Below are 20,985 nucleotides of genomic sequence, written 5' to 3'. Positions count from 1 at the left end.
GGTGGCGCAGTGAGCCTCTGCCTGGGAGCGGCGAGTCCCCCACGCCTGTCCGCACCTTCTAGAACTCCAGCCCGCGCCCAAGGCGTGCCCCACTGACGTGTTCGGGGTGGCTTCCAAGGGCTACGTGAGGAGCCCTATTTTAACACGGTTGGAATAGTCTGAAGCCTCGTAAGTGGGTGCTTTGGGATTCTGACTGAATGTCAGCCGCTGGGTCAAAGGTATGTCCTAATACTTCTACTGCTAGGATGACGGTGACTGCTACTGCTACTACTGGGTCAAAGATATGTCTTATTCTGCTGCTGCTACTACTACTAGTAATATAACACCGCCTCTGCTACCACTACTACTACTGCTGCTTTTTTTCCCTCTGCTGCTGCTACTACTACTACCGCCACCACTACTACTACCACTACTATTGCTTTACTTCTACTGCTACTACTACTATCACTACTCCTATTAATGCTGCTGCTACCACTGTTACTGCTAGTAGTACCATCACCATCATCACCTCACAATTTAGGGTTCAAGTTCAGGTTCTATGACTGTAGCCCATGTAATCCTGGGAAGTCCAGTTCACCACTTGGAGCCTCAGTTTCTGCATCTGTAAAGTGGGACAGGAACACCTCTACCTTGCAGGATTATATAAGGTGATGTGTGTGAAGTACCTGCCACAGTAAGATGTTCAGTAAATAGCATTTATTGATATTTTTATTTATTATGATGTTGTTGCCTGCCAGGGGTTCCTGAGGGGCAGCCGGCCCCCTAATGCAGTTAAACCATAGCAAGTTCACTTACTCCTTGGTTTGAAAGATAATGGTAGGGCACACAGCGACACATCAGCAGGAACACCCCAGAAAAAGGCAATCTGGCTGTGATTCCTCGCTCTGCCCTAATCGGCTGTGTGATCTGGATGCCTGCCTTCTCCCCTCTGGACCTCAGTTTCCCCCTCTATAAAGTCAGGAGACTGGACAGTTCCAAGTGCCCTCCTAGCTCTGTTGATCGACAGTGGACTGTCACTGCAACAGTCCCTGGTTTGTATTCATAATTCCAGGGAAATCTTTCCATCCACAGGTGGGCACATGAGTTCCTCCTTGTGACATCTAATGGGACCGCATGTGCAGAGTACTTAGCACAGCACCTGGCACCTAGAAGGTGCTGGATAAAGGGCAGCTATGATGATGAACACTTAATCAGCTCTCCACCTAGCCCCTAGAGGTGTCTGGAAGGCGAGTCACTCAGTTCCGGTTTGCTGAGCACTTACTGTATGTGAGCCCCGAGTTAGATAAGCCTGCACCCTCCAAGGGGCTCATGGTCCAAGGCAAGAGATTTAGATGGGAGGGAGGGGGATAGGGAAAGCCTTTCTGAGGAGGTGATATTTGAGCTGAGATCTGAAGGGGGAGAAAGAGCAGACCATGAAAAGAAGCTGGCTACAGCTGGTCTTTTCACTGGAAAAGACCTGATGCTGGGAAAGACTGAAGGCAGGAGGAGAAGGGGGTGACAGAGGGTGAGATGGTTGAATGGCATCACTGACTCAATGGACATGACTTTTGAGCAAACCTCGGGAGATGGTGAGAGACAGGGAAGCCGGGCGTGCTGCAGTCCATGGGGTCGAAAAGAGTTTGACAGGACTTAGCGACTGAACAACAGCAGCTGGTGCAAAGGCCCTGAGGCAGAAGAGAGAGCACTGTGTTCTTAGAACAGAGAGAGACCAAAGTGTCTGGAGCCTGATAATCGAGGGCCGAGGCCAATGTGACTTTGGTTTTTGTTTCAGAACAAAGGAAATCATAAGCCTCTGTGAGTAGAGGGTGACAAAGCCAGTTCTCTGCTTAAAAAGCTGTTAGCTGGGATCCTTCCCTCGTCCCACCCTCTGCCTCTTCCTGGTTGGGAAGGTTGACCCTTCATCACCTATGTTCCCGGGGGCCGGGTCCTAGACCTCTGTGAAAGTCCTGGGCCTCTCAGGAAAGTGCTCAGGCCCCTTCACAATTTCCGTCACCATTCCAGGGGCCTCCCAGGATCCCCCATGGCCCACCCAAGGGCCCCATTTGGGAAAGTCGGAGTTATTCAGATCCACTGGCATCAAGGTCCCCCACCCCGCCCCCTCAAGGCTGCAGCTCCAGATGAAGCTAACTTTGAAATGCCCATGGCCGGCTGTGGCCCGGCGACCACACCCGCAGGCCACCAGGCCTGCTGCCCAGCAGACTGGAATCACAGCCAGTGGCTGAGAGCTGGGAGTGGCTGTGTCCGTGGCAATGGGCGTCTGAGGGGAAGGGCTTCCTCGCCACCTGGCCTCAGGTTTCTGCCCCAGGGAGAATTCCAGAAGAGCCCCATTGATGGTCCCTGGCAGGGCGAGGCCTCCAGTCCTTGGGACAAAGCCAGCTCTTTGTAGGCTCTAGATAGACAGGCCAGCTGATTGTCCCCAGTCTCTGGGTATCCTGTCTCTGCAGCTTCTGGGTGAATGTGGAGGATGTGATCTCATGGGGGGGCCTGCTCCCCACTGGGGCCGGCTCCCAGAGGAAGACCATCAGACCCCACACCCTCCCAGCTGTGTGACCCAGGGCAGGTTCCCTCATCTCTCTGAGTGCCTTCCTCTATTGTAGCTGGAGGGGGGTCAGTGAGGATCAAGCCTTATGAAACGGCTGGCACACAGCAGGTGCTGCGTAAATGCACCCTTCTCCCCTCCCCGCCCCCGTTGTTTCTCCTCATCATGACTTGAGCCTGTCCCTGGCACTCAGAGAAAGAGCTAAAAGGCCAATCAGAATTGCTCATCCCCACAACCCCATGCTCCGCAGTCTCACCTCGGTGGATGCGAGCGGGGCTTCCCACGTCAGAGGTGAGGGGACTGAGGCCCAGGGGGCAGTGTGGCTGCTAGAGGGGCTGGAGAGTGGGCGTTTGAATTCAGACAGCCCTGTTTCAGATCCTGACTGCATCACTAGCAGGTGCCTCCGGCAGAGGGCTTTTCACTGTGTGGAGCCTCAGTTTGTCCATCTGCAAAAAGGGCTGGAAAAAACCCACCCGTCTGAGGGTTGTAGGGAGGAGAGGATGAGATGGCTGAGGTCTGCAGGTGTCCAGCCCCACGTGGTAGTTTTGGCTGCATCTCTGACACTGAGAACCACTTCAAGCCCCCAGGAACCTAGACACCAACTCTTGGCCTAAACTGAGCTCTGAAGCCGTGAGACCACCAGCTGCGCTAAAGAGGTGCCTAGGGAGAGAAGGAGGGGAGAGGCAGAGGCAGAACAGCATGGGGTGTGGGGAGGGAGAGGAAAAAGGTTTCTGCCTGGGGGTGTCGGAGGGAGCCACTCTCTGCCAGCGAGGCCTGTTGTCTGCTGGACTCAGTAGTTCTCATCAGTAAAATGGAGACGCTAATGCCAACCTCACCAGATTACTGGGAAGGAAGATGCATAAGGGAGAGTGTTGGGGAAACATGGGAGCACTCCGAGGGGTACGCTAGTCTTGGTGAGGACCCCATGGTGCCCCCACAGGACTATTTACTGAGCGTTGCTCTGTCCCGGCATTGCCCGGCCCTCAGGAGCATCATCACATTTAACCTTCCCAACCGTGTGAGGTAGGAGCGGTTACTATCTCCACGTTATAGATGAAGGAATGAAGCTCAGAGAAGCAGGGGTACCTGCCTGAGGTCACACAGCTTAGACATACAGTACAGCCCCACCCAGATCCTCCAGATCCTTTTGACTCCAGAGATCACATTCTTTTTTTTTTTTAATCTCTTGTAACAGCTACATTGAAATACAGTTTGCAAACCGTGCAGTGCACTCATTCGATGTGTATTATTCAGTGGTTTTTATATATTCACAGGTAGATGCAGTTCTTACCACAGCAATTTTAGTACATTTTCATCATCCTAAAAAAAAAAAACAAACCCATCCCTTTAACCATCACCCTTCCAAGCCTCTCCAGCCCCTTGAAAACACTAGTTTAAATTCTGTCTCAGTGGATGTGCCTCTTCTGGACATTTCATGTAGAGGGAATTATACGATATATGGCCTTTGATGTCTGGCTTTTTTAACTCAGCATAATGTTTTCAAGGTGTTTTTTTTCACTCAGCATAATGTTCATCCCCATTGTAGCATATATGAATACTTTGTTCTTTTCTCTTTTTTTGCCTAGCTGTATGGCATGTGTGCATGCGTGCTCAGTCCCTTTGTGTCCAACTCTTTGCAACCCTATGGACTGTAGCCTACCAGGGATTCTCCAGGCAAGAATACTGGAGTGGGTTGCCAAGCCCTCTTCCAGAAGATCTTCCTGACCCAGGGATTGAACCTGCGTCTCCTGCATTGCAGGCAGGTTCTTTACCTGCTGAGCCACCTGGGAAGCCCGCTTTCTGGCATGCAGGATGCTAATTCCCTGACCAGGGATTGAACCCAGACTCCCTGCTGTGGAAGCTCACACTCCTAACCACTGGACTACCAGGGAATTACTTCACTCTTTTTATTGTTGCATAATATTCAGCAGTATAGATATACCACATTTCATTTATCTGTTCATCATTTCATTGTTTCAGTTTTGGCTAGTATGCGTGATGTTGTGTGAACATTTGTATACAAGTTTTTTGTGTTCATCTGTTTTCATTTCTTTTGGCTGTCTCCCACAGAGTGGAATTGCTGGGTCATATGGTAACTCTATATTTAACTTTTTGAGGAACTGCCAGACTTTTCCACAGTGATCGCACCATTTCGTATTCCCACCAGCAATATATGAGGGTCCCAGCTTCCCTACTTCTTTTCTAAAACGTGTTATGACCTGCCTTTTTGAGACTGTATTCTCATTGACGCTGCTGTACTACAGAGTCTGCCGGGTTTGGGTTCAGATGCTACCAGCCGTAGTCTCTTGGGTACACGGGCTCTCTGTGTCCTTTCATAGGAAATGACATAAGAATCTCAATTTTACAACGAACAAGGACCTACCGTAGAGCACAGGGAGCTCTGCTCAATGTTACATGGCAGCCTGGATGCGAGGGGAGTTTGGGGGAGAAGGGATACATGTATGGGTATGTCTGAGTCCCTTCATTGTCCTCCTGAAACTATCACAACATTGTCGGTCAGCTATACCCCAATACAAAATAAAAAGTTAAAGAAGAAAAGAATCCCTTCTTCCCGGCTGTCAGGAGGTGAACTGGCAGAATCAGGGCTATGCTAACTGTAAAGTGAGGTACACATGTCTTGTTTTTATAATCCAGGGCCGGTGCAGTCTGTATAAAGTTCCTGAGATGCAACCCACCCGACTCACGGTCTCTCCCCAACACTGGCACTGATTCTGGCATACAGCAGGCGCTTGCTAAGTGCAGACCCTCAGTGCTGCCCAGGAACCTCCCTTAGTGGAAGTGGCCGAGCCCCCCGCCCACCCAGGGACTCTGAGACCCATGTAGACAAGGCGCTGGGCCACCCTGTAGCCTCTACAGGACTCTCCCTCTGCTTTAATGGCTTTGGAATCTTTTCCTGCCATAAGAGGGAAAGTTCTTTCTGTCGAGAGTCTCAAAGCAGAGGCTGGAGAGTTTTGCCAGCGACAAAAACAGTGACTGCCACTGCCGTCACATCCTAGCAGTGACTCTTGTTCATATTTAGTCAAACCAGTGAGTGTTTGCTGGGTGCCCTGAGCACCCCACTTTTCTCTTCCTACTCCCCTTTTCCCTGCAAGGCAGGCCCGCAGGCTTTCAATCAGCCAGTACTTTCCCCCCCCATTTTTCTTTTATTGTGGTAAAACACAAGTAATGGAATTTGCTGTCATAAGCCATTTGTGTGTACAGTTCAGTGGCGTGAAGAACGTTCATACTGTTGTACCAGCATCACTGTTGCAGGAAAGGGGGACCCCTTCCAGGGCCCGAGGGTGGGCTCTCGTCTATCACTCAGAAATGAATTGTCCGAGGAGACACACGTGCCGACAAAGCAAGAGACTTTTTTGGGAAGGGGCACCCAGGCAGAGAGCAGCAGGGTAAGAGAACCCAGGAGGAATGCTCTGCCTCGCGGCTGCAGTCTCGGGTTTTACGGTGATGGGGTTAGTTTCCAGGTTGTCTTTGGCCAATCATTCCGACTCAGGGTCCTTCTGGTGGTGCATGCAGAGCTTAGCTAGGATGGATTGCAGTGGGAAGGATTCTGGGAGGTCAGCAGGACAAATGGACTGGAGTCTCCGCTCTCCTTTTGACCTTTCCTGAATTCTTCTGGTTGGTGGTGGCTTGTCAGTTCCATGTTCCTTACCAGGACCTCCTGTCATAAGATAACTCACGCAGATAAGATAACTCACCACTGCGGTGCCTGGCAGTTTCAGTCAGTGGTTCCCCTAACATCACCACCATCCATCTCCAGAACTCTTGTCATCTTGCAAAACTGAAAGCCTGTACCCATTAAACTCCCACCCCCTCCAGCTCAACCAACCAGTATCTTGAAAGCACCTACTAAGTACCAGGGACTGGTCTGGCAAACAAGACAGACATGGTCCTTGCCTCGTGGGAACTGATACCCATTGTTCAGATGAGAAGACCAAGGCACTGAGACGGAGAGGCTCTTGCTCATGGCCCCCACCTCATTAGTGGCAAACAGAGTTTGAACTCACAGTGGGTGCAGGGGCCAAGATCCAGCCTCCTGGCCCAAGATGAGTCACTTCCTGGTATGGGACCTCAGTGGGCCAGTCTGTGAAATGGGGGTCAGGAGGGAGTAGGGTTAGCCATGCTGATGCTGAGGGCTCCTGCCTCTTCCCCCTCACCCCGGAGAAGAACAAACATCATCCCTGACCCTATCTCCTCCAGTCCCCTCCAGCACCCTCCTAAGCCCGCCAGGCTCCTCTGTCCATGGAATTCTCCAGGCAAGAACACTGGAGTGGGTAGCCATGCCCTTCTCCAGGGTATCTTCCTGACTCAGACATCAAACCCAGGTCTCCTGCATTGCAGGCAGATTCTTTACCATCTGAGCCACCAGGGAAGCCCCCAGCATCCTCCAGCATCCTCCTACTGAATTATTATTATTATTTTTAATATTTGTTTATTTATTTGGCTGTGCCAGGTCTCAGTTGTGGCACATGGGATCTAGTTCCCCAACCAGGGATTGAACCCGGTTCCCCTGCATTGGGAACGCAGAGGCTTAGCTACCAGACCACTAGGGAAGCCCCTCTTTTTCTTTCTTTTAAGAAGAGGCTTTCTCCAGAAATGGGCTCCAGACTAGATATGCCCAGGACTCCTCTGCGTCCCGCCCTGACCCACCCCCAGCCCAGAAGGCCCCCAACAGAAGGGCTTTGCCTCCTCAGGGAGGTATGAGGGGCCGTCTGTTTACATTCCTCACTGCCAGATAACTGCCTCTCTGCTCTGTTTAAGATCCTGGAAAGCCAGAGGAGAAATTCCTCTCTCTCAAACCCACATGGAGAGAGCTTTAGAGAGGCCACGGTTCCTTCCAAGCCTCAGTCTCCCATCTGTAAAATGGGCACAGCAATCCCCACCTCACAGCCTGGGGGGAGGAAGGTTTACTTGACATCCCCCACCCCTACATCTTGCTCAGTGAGTTCATTATTAAGGTTTCTTTTTTGGTAATTGTTTCAGACAGGCGGTTTGAATTTTACTTTATTTTTTGTTGGTTTTGGCTGCGAGGCATGCAGGATTTTAGTTCCCTGACCAGGGGCTTCCCACGTGGCACTAGTGGTAAAGAACCCACCTGCCAGTGCAGGAGACATAAGAGACTCGGGTTCAATCCTGGTTTGGGAAGATCTCCTGGAGGAGGGCATGGCAACCCACTCCAGTATTCTTGCCTGGAGAATCCCATGGACAGAGGAGCTGGGCAGGCTACAGTCCGTAGGGTCTCAAGGAGTTGTACGTGACTAAAGTGACTTAGCACGTATGCCCGACCAGGGACCAAACCCGTGCTCCCTGCAGTGGAAGCACAGGGTCTTAACCACTGGACCACCAGGAAGTACACAACGGGTGGTTTGAACACATCACTTCCATTAAGGTTCTCTCTCCAACAATTCTCAAATTCCACTTTCTGGCTGCTGAACCAGCGCACCCTGGCAGCTATTTCTGCTTGCAAGCTGTTGAGGAAGGACCTACCCCACCATCTTCCCAGTGGGAGTCAGCTCAGTTTAGAGAAGAGAGTAACAATAAAAAGGGTTAAGGCTGTTCTTCGGCCTCTGCATGGACCTGGTGCCCTCAGCCTCTTCACTGTGATGTGAGGGGAAACTGAGGCACAGAGTAGGGACGCTGTAGGCACTGAGTACGGCTGCTCAGCTGGTGAGTCACCGAGCCAGGGCTTGGGTTCGGGGAGTCTGGCTGGAGGATTCGAGCCAGTCTTGGTAGAAGTGAGCTGCCCGTCCATGAGGGTATTCAAGTGTCTGGGGTAGAAGGTGGGACTACACGGTGGGGCTCACCTTCGCCATAAAAGAACACTGGTTGGTGGCCTCCTCAGTGCCAGGCTCCGTGCTAGGCGCTGGGTAAAGAGGTGAAGTTCAAAGGCGCTCGTGTTGGTTTAGTCCTGGCCGGTACTGTCTGTAACACAGGTGGCTCCCCTGCTGGACGTCTGGAGCTACCCGAGGGCCGGGACCTAGCGCACACCTGTCTCTGAATTGACTGCTGAATGAATGAATGAGCGGAAGCGTGGAGGAATCCGCGACAAGCCCATTAACAGATGGGGAAGCAGTCCCGGGCTGACGAATTCAGGAGCCGGTGGTCTCAGGATTCCAGCCAGAGCCCCCCTCTCCACGCCCCCACGAGGCGCCTGCCCCTGTACCTGGGGTGATGACGCCCGTTTTCCAGGTGAGGAAACTGAGGCCCCGCTTCCGCCCCCCCCCGCCCTTCCCGCAGGGGCGCCGGTCCCGGGCTCAGGGTATGCTCGGTGCCTCGCCTCCGGGCGGGCGGCGTGGGCGGGGTGCAGCCCGGGGCGGTGCGCGCGGTGGAACCTGAGCTCGGGGAGGAGGGACGCGGCGGCGGCGGCGGGCGGGCGCGGGGCGGGCTGCCGGGATTCAGGAAGCGCCGCGCTCCCGGCCGCCGGCGCCCGCCGAGCCCTCTCGGAGGTGAGTGGGGTCTGGGCCTTCGGGGAGGGGACCCCCGGGAGGGACGGCACAGCCAAGGACCCCGCGTACCCCCGGGTACGTCTTGGAGGCTGCGGAGTGCCAGCCTGGGGCGCGGGATCCGTGGGGGTCCCTTGGGCTGGGCACCACCTCTCTGGGCTTCCCTTTCCTTACCTGCGAAGTGGGCGCTATCCTCGGCTCCTGGCCCCGGGAATGCAGGCCTGGGGGAGGGAGGTAACCCGCTCCCCCGGAAATCCAAGCCCAGGAACCAAACACAGGAGGCCCTGCAGCCCACCTCGCGGCCACCTCCTTTTTGGTGGGGTTGGAAGAGGGAATTGGGGGACTGGGGGTTTGCCTTCAGGCTTCCGGAGGGGTTGGGAGTCTGCAGCTTCCAAAGATCACTTCTTCGTTACTGAGCCCCAGAGAGAGGGCTCTGCTCCCAGGAGGCAGGAAGATCCCTAATCTCCCCTCCAGCTTGACCAGGACACCCTGGGAGGTCTCTGAGAACTGGGAGAGACCGCCTACCCTCCCACATGCCTGGCGGTTTCCAACCACAGACACCCCTGCCTGGCCCAGCACCAGTTGGTTTCCTCCATCCGTTCTCCCCATTTTGCAGATGAGGAAACTGAGGCTCTGGTCAGGGATGTAGCCAAGTGGAATTTAAACCCAGGGCTGTCCAGCTTCAACATCCTCCCTGCCTGGGGCCCAGGGGCTGTCCTGGAAGTGGCCGAGGAGGGGGTGGACTTAATGGCTGCCTAGTGTCTAGAACCAAGGACTTCTGCTGGGTGGTGGAGGTGGGGCATGATCTCAGGCACTGAGACCCTCTGGAGGGTTTAAACTTTTCCCCTTTATCGTAGGGGCAAGGATGGGGTCACTGGGTGAAGAGGTGTCCTCTTTAGAGAGGTCAGGTATGAGGGTCAAGCCTTATGAGGATCATCTGTGAGGTTGAAAGTGGGTCCTGTGTGGGTCTGAACCCTCACTTTGCCAGCTACTACTGTGTGACCTTGGGCTACTTCTTTAGCTGTCTGAGGGACAGACAGCTCATCTATAAAATGGGGGGTGGGCTGAGGGTGCCCCTGGGCTGGAGCGAGGACAGCTGACCTGTGAGGGGCCCCTCACTGGGCCTGGAGCTCCAGCCTAAGGATATGACGTTTGCGCGGGTGGTTGTTGCCCCAACATCTTCTTAACGGAGGGGGTGAAATGTGAAGTGTGAAAGTCACTCAGTCGTGTCCGACTCTTTGGGACCCTATAGACTGTAGCTCGCCAGTCTCCTCTGTCCATGGGATTCTCCAGGCCAGAATACTGGAGTAGGTAGCCATTCCCTGATCTTCCCAACCCAAGGATCGAACCCGGGTCTCCCGCGTTGCAGGCGGATTCTTTACCAGCTGAGCCACCAGGGAAGCCCAGTGGAGGGGGTGAAAAAAGGTGGCCATTTCCACGTTTATCTAGATCATTCTGTTTGAACAGTGGTGGGAGCCAAAAAGGCCGGGGACCCCTTTCCCCACTTTTATTGGTAAACCGAGTGGGGACGGGCTCCTAAGACAATCGACAGATGACAGTCCTGGGCTGGTCAGGTTCACACTTGTATTAATAGAAGCAGGGTGGGGTCATTTCCACTTAGTGGAGTTTCCCCAGGTTTAGAGAACGGGCACCTGAGGAAGGGGTGTGTGAGAGACTAGTAAAGACGCCTCGAATCTCCCAAGCGAAATCCAGACCAGACGCCTTCTATCCAGGCTGGGGCTGTGGACTCCCCTCCCACCTCATCAGCTGTGCCGGTGTGAGCTGGGCCTCAGCCATTTCCTCCTTTGTCCATCAAAACCCTCTTGCAAAGCCACCCTGGGCCAGCCAGCCCTTGACTGGGCACTGAGGCATCGGATCCCCGCCTAGCCCCAGCCCTGAGTCGGGGGGGCATGAACTGGGTGGTCCAAGAGAGCCGGAGGGGTGGGAGGGAGGACTGCCTCCTCCCCCGCAGTTGCCTCCCTCAGCCTGGCATTGCCCGCAGGCAGCACCCACACCAGCACCTAGCCAGGGAGCATGTGTGCTGCGTATGGCTGGGGCCCCGGGGAGCGTGCTGTGGGTGGGATTGTGGCGATCGGGTACCCGGAAGGGCTTGATCGAGGTGACCTTGGAGGCTTACCTGGAGGAATAAATGCAGACTCTGGGGGAAAGGGTATTCAGGTAAAGACCTGACTTCTACTTGTCACCAGGTGGTAAAACTAGCAGAGCTGAGACGTTGTCCCGTATGTCTGGAGTGTGACACGAACAGAAAGGACAAGGGATCAGACAGACAGTGGGCTGGGTCAGACCCAGAAGCTCTGCAAGTCCAGCCTGGGAGGGCCACGCCGGATGTGTGGTCTGGAAAGGCCCACGGAGTCAGGGCTGGGTGGGGAGGCCGGTCCCCAGGCGGGGAAGTCATCCAGCCAGAGGTGTGAGGCCCCAGGTAGGGGCTGGCACCCCCCGTAGGCGGCTGGAAGATGTGGGAGGGAAAGCGCTATGCAAGACTTGGTCTCGGGGCACCCGGCACGTGGTGCGCAATAAACCCCAGTTGCACGGTTGAGTGCCCGAACATAGCGTTTGAGAAGGCCAGAGTCCTTTGAGATCCTTCATGTGTCCCTGGGAGGGAGGGGGCCACATGGAGAGCAGGCGGCTCGACACCTCCCAGGCCCTCGACCTGCTGTGTGCCTCAGTTTCCCCCATTCGACTCTAGGAAAAACACTCCAGGCCCCTCCCCAGTTCATGGGGGAACCCAAGGAACAGCTCCTCATGACTCAACACAGAATCTGGGGAGCCAAGGGAACATTTCCTGCCAGCAGGCCCTCTGGAATGCTCCGTGTCGCCAGGTTGGGGCGGAATTCACCTGTTAAAGATTAATTCAGACCTCTCAAGATGCCTGTGGTGCTGGGACCCGCAGCTGCTGCTCTGAACTCTGGGTGCAAGTTTCTGTCTGGCTTCAGCCAAGCATGGGCTGCGTTAGTGTTCATTATGATGATAGCGAGCATTTAGTGAGCACTTACTGTGTGCCAGACACTGAGCCCAAGACTCAGTACGTTTGGATGCGAAGCTAGGATGGTACCCATTTTTGAGAGGGAGGAATTGAGGTCAGGATGGTGAAGTTTCTGGCCCAGCTGGGAAGGGCCAGAACTAAGATCTGAGCTCCATTTACCTGACTCTAAATCCGTGCCTAGGAATTTCCATGGTGGTCTAGTGGCTGAGACTCCACACCCCCAATGCAGGGAGCCCGGGTTTGATTCCTGGTCAGGGAACTAGATCCCGCATGCCGCCACTGAGACACAGCGCAGCCAAATCAATAAAAGTAGATACACATAAAATCCACGTCCCTTAACTTCCAAGGTGGCCTGTCCCCATTTGTCTAGATCTGGGGTCATGGGAAGATAGTCTTCAGTTTAGAGGTAAGAACCTGAATTGTTTAGACTTAACTCCTATGCCTGCTGCCTTCTCACCAGGGGAGCTCGGGCGTGTCACTGCATCTCTCTGAGTCTCGGTTTCCTCATCTGCCAAATGGGGCTGTCAGTCCCCTTGCTGCAAGGACAGTCCAAAGCACACGAAGGGGGGTCCGAGCACCGTCTGCTTCCTCTTCCTGTCCCCTAGCCTGTTCCAGGGCGAGTTTTCTTCCAGCTCATCCCTCCGAGAGCCCCTCTGTGCCAGGAAGGCGGGAGGAAGGAAGCAGGGGCAAAGCTGGACTTGCACTTGGACAAGAGACGCTGCCTTTGCAGCTCGGAAATACTTACAGGCCTTGATTGAGCGCCAGGAGCCGTCAAAGTTTCCTACTTTCCTGATTTAGTGCTTACACACAGGGCTGGAGCCTGGCTACCTGGTTCACACCCCAAGTCTCAGGAAGTTCCCTCACTCCTGGGGTGTCGGTTTCCTCACCTGTAAAATGGGGTGATGACTGTGCAGGCTTTGTGGGGGTGGTCGTGGACAGTCTCCAGAGCAGCACAGACTGTTCAGCGTGTAACCAGTGTCTATTGCCTGACAGTCTATTGCCTTGATGGGGTCACAGCATCACCCCCACCGGAGTTGGGCAGGGCAGGAATACTGAGTCCCATTTTACAGCAGAAGAAACCGAGGCTCAGAGAGAGGAGCAATTTGACAAGCGATGTTCCCCCCGGCTTATGGAAGAGCTGGACCTGAAAGCCAGGTCCCAGTGACCCATAGGGTCCCTGAAAAGCCCAGCTTCCTTCCCAGAAAGCCACTGCGACTGTCCGTTCTTGGAGCCTGACCCACTTCCGTTCACATCCCAGCTCGGCCACTCTCTGCCGTGTGACTTCAGGAAGTGGCTTAACCTCTCTGTTCCTGGGGCTGCCACCCCTGGGGTTTGCAGGAGGTCACAGCAAACCAGTTGAGGGGGATTTGGATTCTTCTGGCTGCCCACTCCTGCCCCGGCCTGGGCTCCCCCTGCTTCAGGTGCCCTGGAGTTCCCTTGAGCTGTCACCCTGGTGGAGCAGGAATGAAGGAGGGAGGCCAGGCCCTCGCTTTCACTGTGACTCCATTTCCTTCCCACCTCTGAGCCCCGTCCTGGTTATCGGCTTCCCCCTTCTGCCCTTCTGGCTGTGTGACCTCAGGCCCGTCACGGCATCTCTCTGAGCCTGTTTCCTCATCAGTGACAGTCACAGACGGAACCCCAGGGGCATCGGAGGCCCTCACAGGTCTGCTCTAGATGAGATCAGAGGGCGGGAAAGGCTCGGGAAGGAGGTGGTGCTGTGGGGGGCAGACAGCAGGGCCATTGACCAAATGGGAGGATGCTTATTTTTCTTGGGGTGGTGAGTAACGGCTATCCCTCCTGACCCCGCCCTGCCCACCCGCGGCACAAAGAGCTCCTTAGTCTCACAGGATGCCAGTTTTTCCCCGAGGGTGGAGTGGCCTGGCTTCCACCCGACTGACCAGGAAGGCTGACCACCTTCTGGGACAGCTTGTCAAGGGTGTGTATGGAGCGGGCACTTCCAGTGCGTGTCCCCGATGGGCCCCCCACAGGTTCAGGGGAGACCCCGACGGCCAAGAGGCTCACAGATCTCGGACGGGGACCAGCTGGCCCGGTTCACTCCTGTCCCTGTGTCCCCTGGCAGAGAGGAGGGACTCAGGAATACCTGTGGACAGAACAGACGGATGAAGCAAGGAAGGACTGAGTGACTCAACAGACATATCAGCCAGGTGGAGGCATCAGGAAAACCCGCCTGCTCAGATTCAGACGGGCTCGGGCAAGGGTCCTGGCCTGTCTGAACCTCAGTCTCCTCATCTGAAAAATGGACACATGGTAGCTGTTGCCATCACGGGAGGATGTTGAACATAATAGGTCAGAGAGCCCAGCATGCAGTAGGTGCTCAGTATGTTATCTATTCAAGGATGGGAAGGAGGGGTTGTCCAGCTGGTTAGTTAGGCAGAGGTGCAGCTATGAAGGTCTGTCTGACCTATGGAGAAGGACTTAGTTGCGATTCCTTTCATTTATATCTCTGGGTTCATTCATTCGGTCATTCATTTGGCAAGTATGTCCTGGGCAGCTACGACGTGCCAGGCCCTATTCTAGGCCCTGGGAACTCAGGGGTGACTGGAGCAGGAGAGGCCTCCGCCCTCCTGGAGCTGGCGTCCAAGTTCCCGTCATCTGGCATTTTATGAGCCTCCCCCTTGACACCCACAGTGACCAGGCAACCCAGCGGTGGGTGCTGTGATTAGCTCCCTCTTAGAAGTGAGGGGACTTCCCTGCTGGTCCAGTGGCTAAGACTCTGCCCTTCCAATGCAGGGGGATCATGGGTTCGACCCCTGGTCTGGGAACTAAGCTTCCCACGTGCTGTGCTGTGCAGCAAAAAAAAACCCCCATAAAATTAGAAATAAGGAAACTGAGGCTCAGAGAGGTGACATCATCTGCCTGGGATCACACAGATACTAAGCGGCAAAGGCACAATCGAAACTACAGGTCTGTTCTGGGCCGCCCCGTGACTTCCAAGGGGCACGGCATTTAGAAAGGTGACCCCAAGGAGAGGGCTTCATACACTCTAAAGGCATGAACTCAAATGGGCTTAAAAGCAGGTGGTTGGAATCCCAACCACATTCCTGTCCTGTTGAGTTGTGACCTCAGCTGGGTCTCCTGGTCTCTCCGAGGCTCAGTTTGCTCATCTGTGAAATGGGGGTGAGAGGTCAGTGCAAACGTGCTCAGTGCACGATGGGTGTTGGATAAATGTCAGCCCCTCCCCTTCATTTTCCCCAGACGTAGTTTATTCCTCTGAGAATGGAGATAATGATAACTTCTAGAGCTATTTTTTGGTTTAAAACAGAAGGTGTATGTGATAAGTACCAGTGGGGTGTGGGCACTGCTAACGTGGGCATTCAAGCAGTTAGCCAGAGACATAGCCTCCTGTTGGCGTAGGTTTCAGGTGAGGTGGGCCTGGGCAGAGAGAGGATCTTGAATTGGTTTTCTGCTGCCTGGGGCACCCTTCCCTGCTCCTGCCTGGCCCATTCATTCCACGGGTATCTGCTCTCTTCTCTGACTTTTGCCCATGAGTGTGAGATGGAGGGGTGGGTATTGGTCTGCGTGGGTGGCTGTCCTGCCTCCTCTGAGCCTCAGTCTCCCAGCTGGGAAACAGGGCAGTGATGGAGGAGAGAAGGAGATGAGGAGGGGAGAAAAGCCTTTCAGAAGGCTAGGTCTCCGAGCAGAATCCCGAGTTTTGGTCTTGGACCTGGGGTGTCTGGTTCCCAGCGCTGCCTCCGCTCTGCCCTCTCTGGGCTATGTCTCCCTAGCTGTTAATTGAAGGAACATTAACAATGAAAAGGCAGCTGCCATTGTTAACACTTACCACGCACCAGGCACTGAAACTCGTGAATTATCAATTCAATTCATTATCTTCCATGATCATTCAGTCCTCACGACAGCCTTTTGGTGTAAGAGCCATCATTTTATTTTTTCATTCAAAGCATGACTGTAGAGTCCAACCAGTAACTATAAAGCAGATATGTGAGTTTATCCTTCCCAGGTGGCAGTGATTATTTTCCCCATTTTACAGATGAGGAAACTGAGGCCCAGAAAGAAGTGACTTGCTCCCGGCCGCCGTGTCAGGAAGTGGCAGGTGGGGAAGAGAAAATGGGTAGGGTGGTTTCTAAGGCTATAGAATCCTCCCTGGGCCAGGGGTGGGGGGTGGTCTCTGTGGCTGTAACTGTCCCCCAGTAGAGGGGCTGGGCTAGAGAGAAGGGGCTTCCATCTTCCTGGGCTGAGGCTGGGAAGCATTGCGCTCTGAGCCGGGCTGAGTTAGAGGGGGCGAGGCCTTGGAAGAAGGAGCCGGAGCCTCCTGGGATGGGGACTTCATGTCCTCGAGCCCCCGCTATGCACCAGTCCCTGTGCTGCCTCCTCTGTGAGCATCTAAGCTCATGACGTCCCCTTGTCAGAATGAGGAAACTGAGTCTGGGGAGGGTACGTGACTTTCCTGAGGTCATCAAGCTGCAAAGGGTTTTTGAGATGTAACTCACATGCTGCTCACCTTTTCGGTGTGTGCAATTTGGTGGCTTTGTAGAATGTTCAGGATTATAGAGACATCGCCACTGTCTAACCCCAGTACATTTTCATCACCCCCAAAATGAACCCCATCCCCATTAGCAGTCACTGTCCCCACCTCCCCGCCCACTCCCCCCAGCTCCTGGCAGCCACCCCTCCGCTTCGGTTCTGTGGATGTGCCTGTTCTGGACGCTTCATGCACATGGGATCCTATCATATGTCGCCTTCTGTCTTGCTCGGGGCGCACTCTTAACTCATTCAGCCGCACCACCTCTCCTGTGCTTCCCACCCTGGGGCTGGGGAACCTTGGAAGTGAATGGGTGGCCCCGAGAGCCCAGAGGGATACTTGTGTGCGCTGTCGGAATCCCTCCTGCAGGACTTGCAGAATGACCGAGTGAGGTCGTGGTCACATCAGCCTTGCCCTCTGCGGGGCCCAGTGAGTCACCCCAGCCCTGCCCCTCCTGGGTCTGGGGGACCCGACGGGACACTGGGGCTCTGTCCGCCCTGGACAAGCAACCACTGTGCAGCAGACAGGAAGCAGGCAGGGCTGGGACCTGCTGGGTAAATATGGGCTGGCTGGGGAAGGTGCCCGGTGTGGTGTGATGCCCCCTGCTGCCGCCGCCCACCGGGCCGGGGGGAGCCTCGGGCAGCCTGGCCAAGGGGCTGAGCTCCCAGTGGCGGCTGCTCTGAGGTGGCTGCCAGAATCCCAGGCTCTGGGCCCAACCACTCGGCCCTCCCTGGCTGTCATACCTTCCTGGATCCTCAGTCTGTCTGTTCATCCATCTTCTAGTAAAGATACCACAGTGACAGTGATGATGCCGACACCAACCATCTCCTACTGGGTGTGTACTCCTTGCCTTCCCTGGTAGCTCAGCTGGTAAAGAAGCCACCTGTCCTGGGTCAGGAGTATCCCCTGGAGAAGGGGTAGTCTACCCACTCCAGTATTCTTGGTCTTCCCTGGTGGCTCAGGCGGTAAAGAATCTGCCTGCAATGCAGGAGACCTTGGTTGGATTCCTGGGTCAGGAAGATCCCTTGGAGAAAGGATAGGCTACCCACTCCAGTATTCTTGGGCTTCCCTGGTGACGCAACCAGTAAAGAATCTGACTGCAGTGCGGGAGACCTGGGTTCGATCCCTGGCTTGGGAAGATCCCCTGGAGGAGGACATGGCAACCCACTCCGGTATTCTTGCCTGGAGAATCCCCATGGAGAGAGGAGCCTGGTGGGCTACAGCCCATGGGGTTACAAAGAGTCGGACACGACTGAGCACAGCACAGTGCTCCCTGCCTGGTGCTGGGCTCAGTGCTTTACATACTATCGTATTTGACCCTCTCAACAATCCCAGGGCAGGTGCTATGGTCATCACCATTTACAGGTGAGAAAACAGAGGCACAGAAAGGCCGGGTGACTTGCCCAGGGTCACACAGCTCGTGAGTGGGCAGTTTGCCTCTGGAGCCTGTGGTCCCCACCACCCACCCTGAACCACTCTCCCTACGCCCCCCATCATCCATCCTTTTCTTCTCAAGTCCCCTGGTCCTTGTAAGTAGTCACTGAGGGGATTTCCCTGGTGGTCCAGTGGTCAGGACTCCACGCTTGCAGTGTGCGGGGCGTGGGTTTGATCCCTGGGCAGGGAACTAAGATCCCGCATGTCCTGCGGTGTGGCTCAAATAAAAAAATAATAAAGTATCCACTAAAGGCGCAGGTCCTGGGGCCATGTGAGTCCTAGACCTGCTTCCACATCTAAGGAGCTGGGCAACCCTGTAAGAGTGACTCTACCTCTCTGAGCCTCCATTTCCTTCCCTGGCAGGTGGGGGGTTGGATAGAGCTGGTGTTTTCCCTCTCAGTGCCAGCAGGCCTTGGGATCCGTCCTCCTAGTCCCTTCCCCACCCACGCCATCCCTCCAGGACTGATCTAGAATGATAGGCTAGTCGAGGTTACTGCAGGAAGTGGGGGACCCCACAAATGGGGCAGAGAGCCCCAGAATGGAGGGAGGAGTCTGTCTGGGAGCCCAGAACCTCTGCCTGATCTTCCTGCCTCCCCCCACCTCCCAGTCTGCCCACCCACTCACCCATCTCTTCTCTCTTCACTCCTGTCTTCGCCCAATGCCTCAGGCCGCCCGTTCCTTAGTGCCCCCTGCTCTTTCCCAGCCCCATACCCCGGACCTTGCTGTCTCCTCTGCTCCTTTATCTATCCCACATGTCAAGCCCTCCTCCTCGCAGTCTCTTCCTGGGTCCATCAGGATCAATCAGTGCTGCTTCCTCCTGCTTGTCTCCTTCCAGAACTTCAGCAGACCTTGCCTGACTGTTTAGGCAAGCAGATATTTACTGATGCCTTGGCATAATTCCGAATGCCGGGGAGACACCCAACACAGAATAGTCCCTCCTTCATGGAGCTCACACTCTAGAGAAGAGAGAAAATGAATGAAAGAATGATATAAGTAAAGGTCAAAGTTTAATCATGAAAAGTGCCATAAAGAGAGGCCCAATTTGCTCTAAGAGTGAGCACAAGGAGCTGGTTTAGACTGGGGCGGGGTGGGCTGGGGAGGGGAGGGGGCTTCTCCGAGGAAGTGCTGGTTAAGATGACACCCAGAGAAAGGGAGCTGGTGGAGGAAGACCAGCCCAGTCGAAGGCCCGGAGCAGGTCAGCCATCTGGTCCCCTCCTAGACTGAGTTCCCCGAGCTTCCACTCTTTGCTGCTTCCCCGGTGGCCCGCACACAGTTGGCACTCAGCAGATGCCTGTTGGCGAGCATCGGTCCCAGCTCCCTGGAATTCCTCCCCCTGGGGTGGAGCAACCCCTGCACGCCTGAACTTGCCCTCAGATCTAAGCAGCTTTCCTCGCTCACGTAATCAGGAGGATGGGATTTGACAAGGATGTGCCAGGGTTTCCATGAGATCAAGCAAAGCCCCAGGGTAATGGCGAGGGTGGGCCTCTTCTTCTGCCGAAAGAAGGATGCGGGGTATGGAGCCAGAGACCTCCAGCCCCCCCTGCTGAGCCCAGGATTGTCAGGGAGGGGGCACCTGCCGTTCGCGCAGTCTTGCCGTTTGCTGTTCAGTGAGGGCTTACTCTGTGCCAGGTGCTTGACTCAATTCCTATAATCCTCACGATGACCCAGTTAAGTTCCCCAGGGGCAGGTGAGGACTGCGAGGCTCAGAGAGGCCAAGTGACTTGCTCAGGCTCACCAGGAATCATTTGTTAATGAGCAGTAGGGTCTGGGTGCCAACCCCGATCGGTCTGACGTCAGCACACACTTTCTTTCCCTGACCCACCAGCTCCCACCAGGTGCCCCCTCCTCTGTCAGGCCAGGGAGCATGGGTTTAGCTGCCCTGACTGAGTCCCCAGGGCCATCAGAGCCAATTCGTGACCTTCGGCCGTGTTTCTGGAGAGCTTGGGGTCTGTCTGACCCGGGCAGAGAGGAAGACCTGGGGGACCCTGGCTCAGCCCTGTATCTCCTTGCCCTGCACCCGTGAACTCATTGCTCCCAAGCCCTTCCTGTCTAACCAGCTCTCATCCCCAGACATGCCTCAGCTTCTTGCTCTGTCTGGCTGTTTGCTCTGTTTTCTCACCAGGTCAGCCCCAGGAGGGCAGGAGTTCTTTGTCTTGCTCACGTCTGTGTCCCCAAGACCTGGCACACGATAAATGCTCAGGAAACATTTGTTGAGTAAATACATAGGTGAATGGTTTCCAGTCCTCTTCTTTGGGCCCTGGGATTCAGACCCGTCCATCCTGCCACAATTACTTTCTGTGTGTGGACTACTGTCTAGTATATATTATGATGTGGGTGTGTGTGTTAGTGACTCAGTTGTGTTCAACTCTTTGTGACCCTATGGACGGTAGCCCACCAAGCTCCTCTGTCTGTGGGATTTACCAGGCAAGAATGCTGGAGTGGGTTGCCATTCTCTTCTCCAGGGGATCTTCCCAACCCAGGGATTGAACCCAGGTTTCCTGCATTGCAGGTGGATTCTTTACCATCTGAGACACCTGGGAAGCCTGTGTGTGTGTGTGTGTGTGTGTGTGTGTGTGTGTGTAGGGTTTGGATGCTTAAAAACATTTGAAATCCGCCACGTTAAACAAATGCAGTGGTCACACAGTGTGTGGGGACGTCCACACTTGGCGTAAATGTCCTCCATTGAGCCTCTGATACGCTCCTGGTGCCAGCTGGGCGCTGCCCCCTGCAGAGGCATTCCCAGGGGCTCACAGCAGGCACACACATGCGCATGAGCACAGGGGGAAGAGAGGAGGAAACACACGATATTTACGATATTTACGCTCAGAGGAGAGGCAGGAGGACTCTTAGTTTCCCTTCCCAGCCAGCACCCCTCCTTCCCGCTAAGTCTGGCACGGATTTGGAATGTGTAATAACAGCCTACAGGGCAAATGAGAACAGGGAGTGAACGCGATCCCCAACCACAGGGAACAGGGCAGTGTTTGGGGAGGGGATTGCCACAGAGCAGGCTGTGTGTGTCCGCATGTGAACAGGAGTGTATGTGCAC

General features: G+C 54.9%; 1 protein-coding gene across 3 annotated transcripts in view; it reads left to right on the top strand.

Annotated features, from left to right (window-relative positions):
* Positions 1-20,985, top strand: part of TRPV4 (transient receptor potential cation channel subfamily V member 4) — a 71,378-nt gene that overhangs the window by 24,224 nt on the left and 26,169 nt on the right. The window contains exon 1 of one of the 3 annotated variants that reach the window (XM_081546130.1): positions 8,525-8,746. The exons of 1 other annotated variant lie outside the window; for it this stretch is intronic. The gene's annotated coding sequence lies outside the window, so the exon portion shown is untranslated. Of the gene's footprint in view, positions 1-8,524; positions 8,747-8,946; positions 9,004-20,985 lie in introns of those variants that run through there. One more of the 3 variants, XM_081546131.1, reaches the window with a different exon arrangement.

This window comes from Giraffa tippelskirchi, chromosome 11 (genome assembly GCF_054371585.1).
Source record: "Giraffa tippelskirchi isolate mGirTip1 chromosome 11, T2T-mGirTip1v1.2.pri, whole genome shotgun sequence".
NCBI lineage: Eukaryota > Metazoa > Chordata > Mammalia > Artiodactyla > Giraffidae > Giraffa > Giraffa tippelskirchi.
Note: the sequence above shows the minus strand (reverse complement) of the source record. Positions and strands in the feature narration are given on the sequence as shown.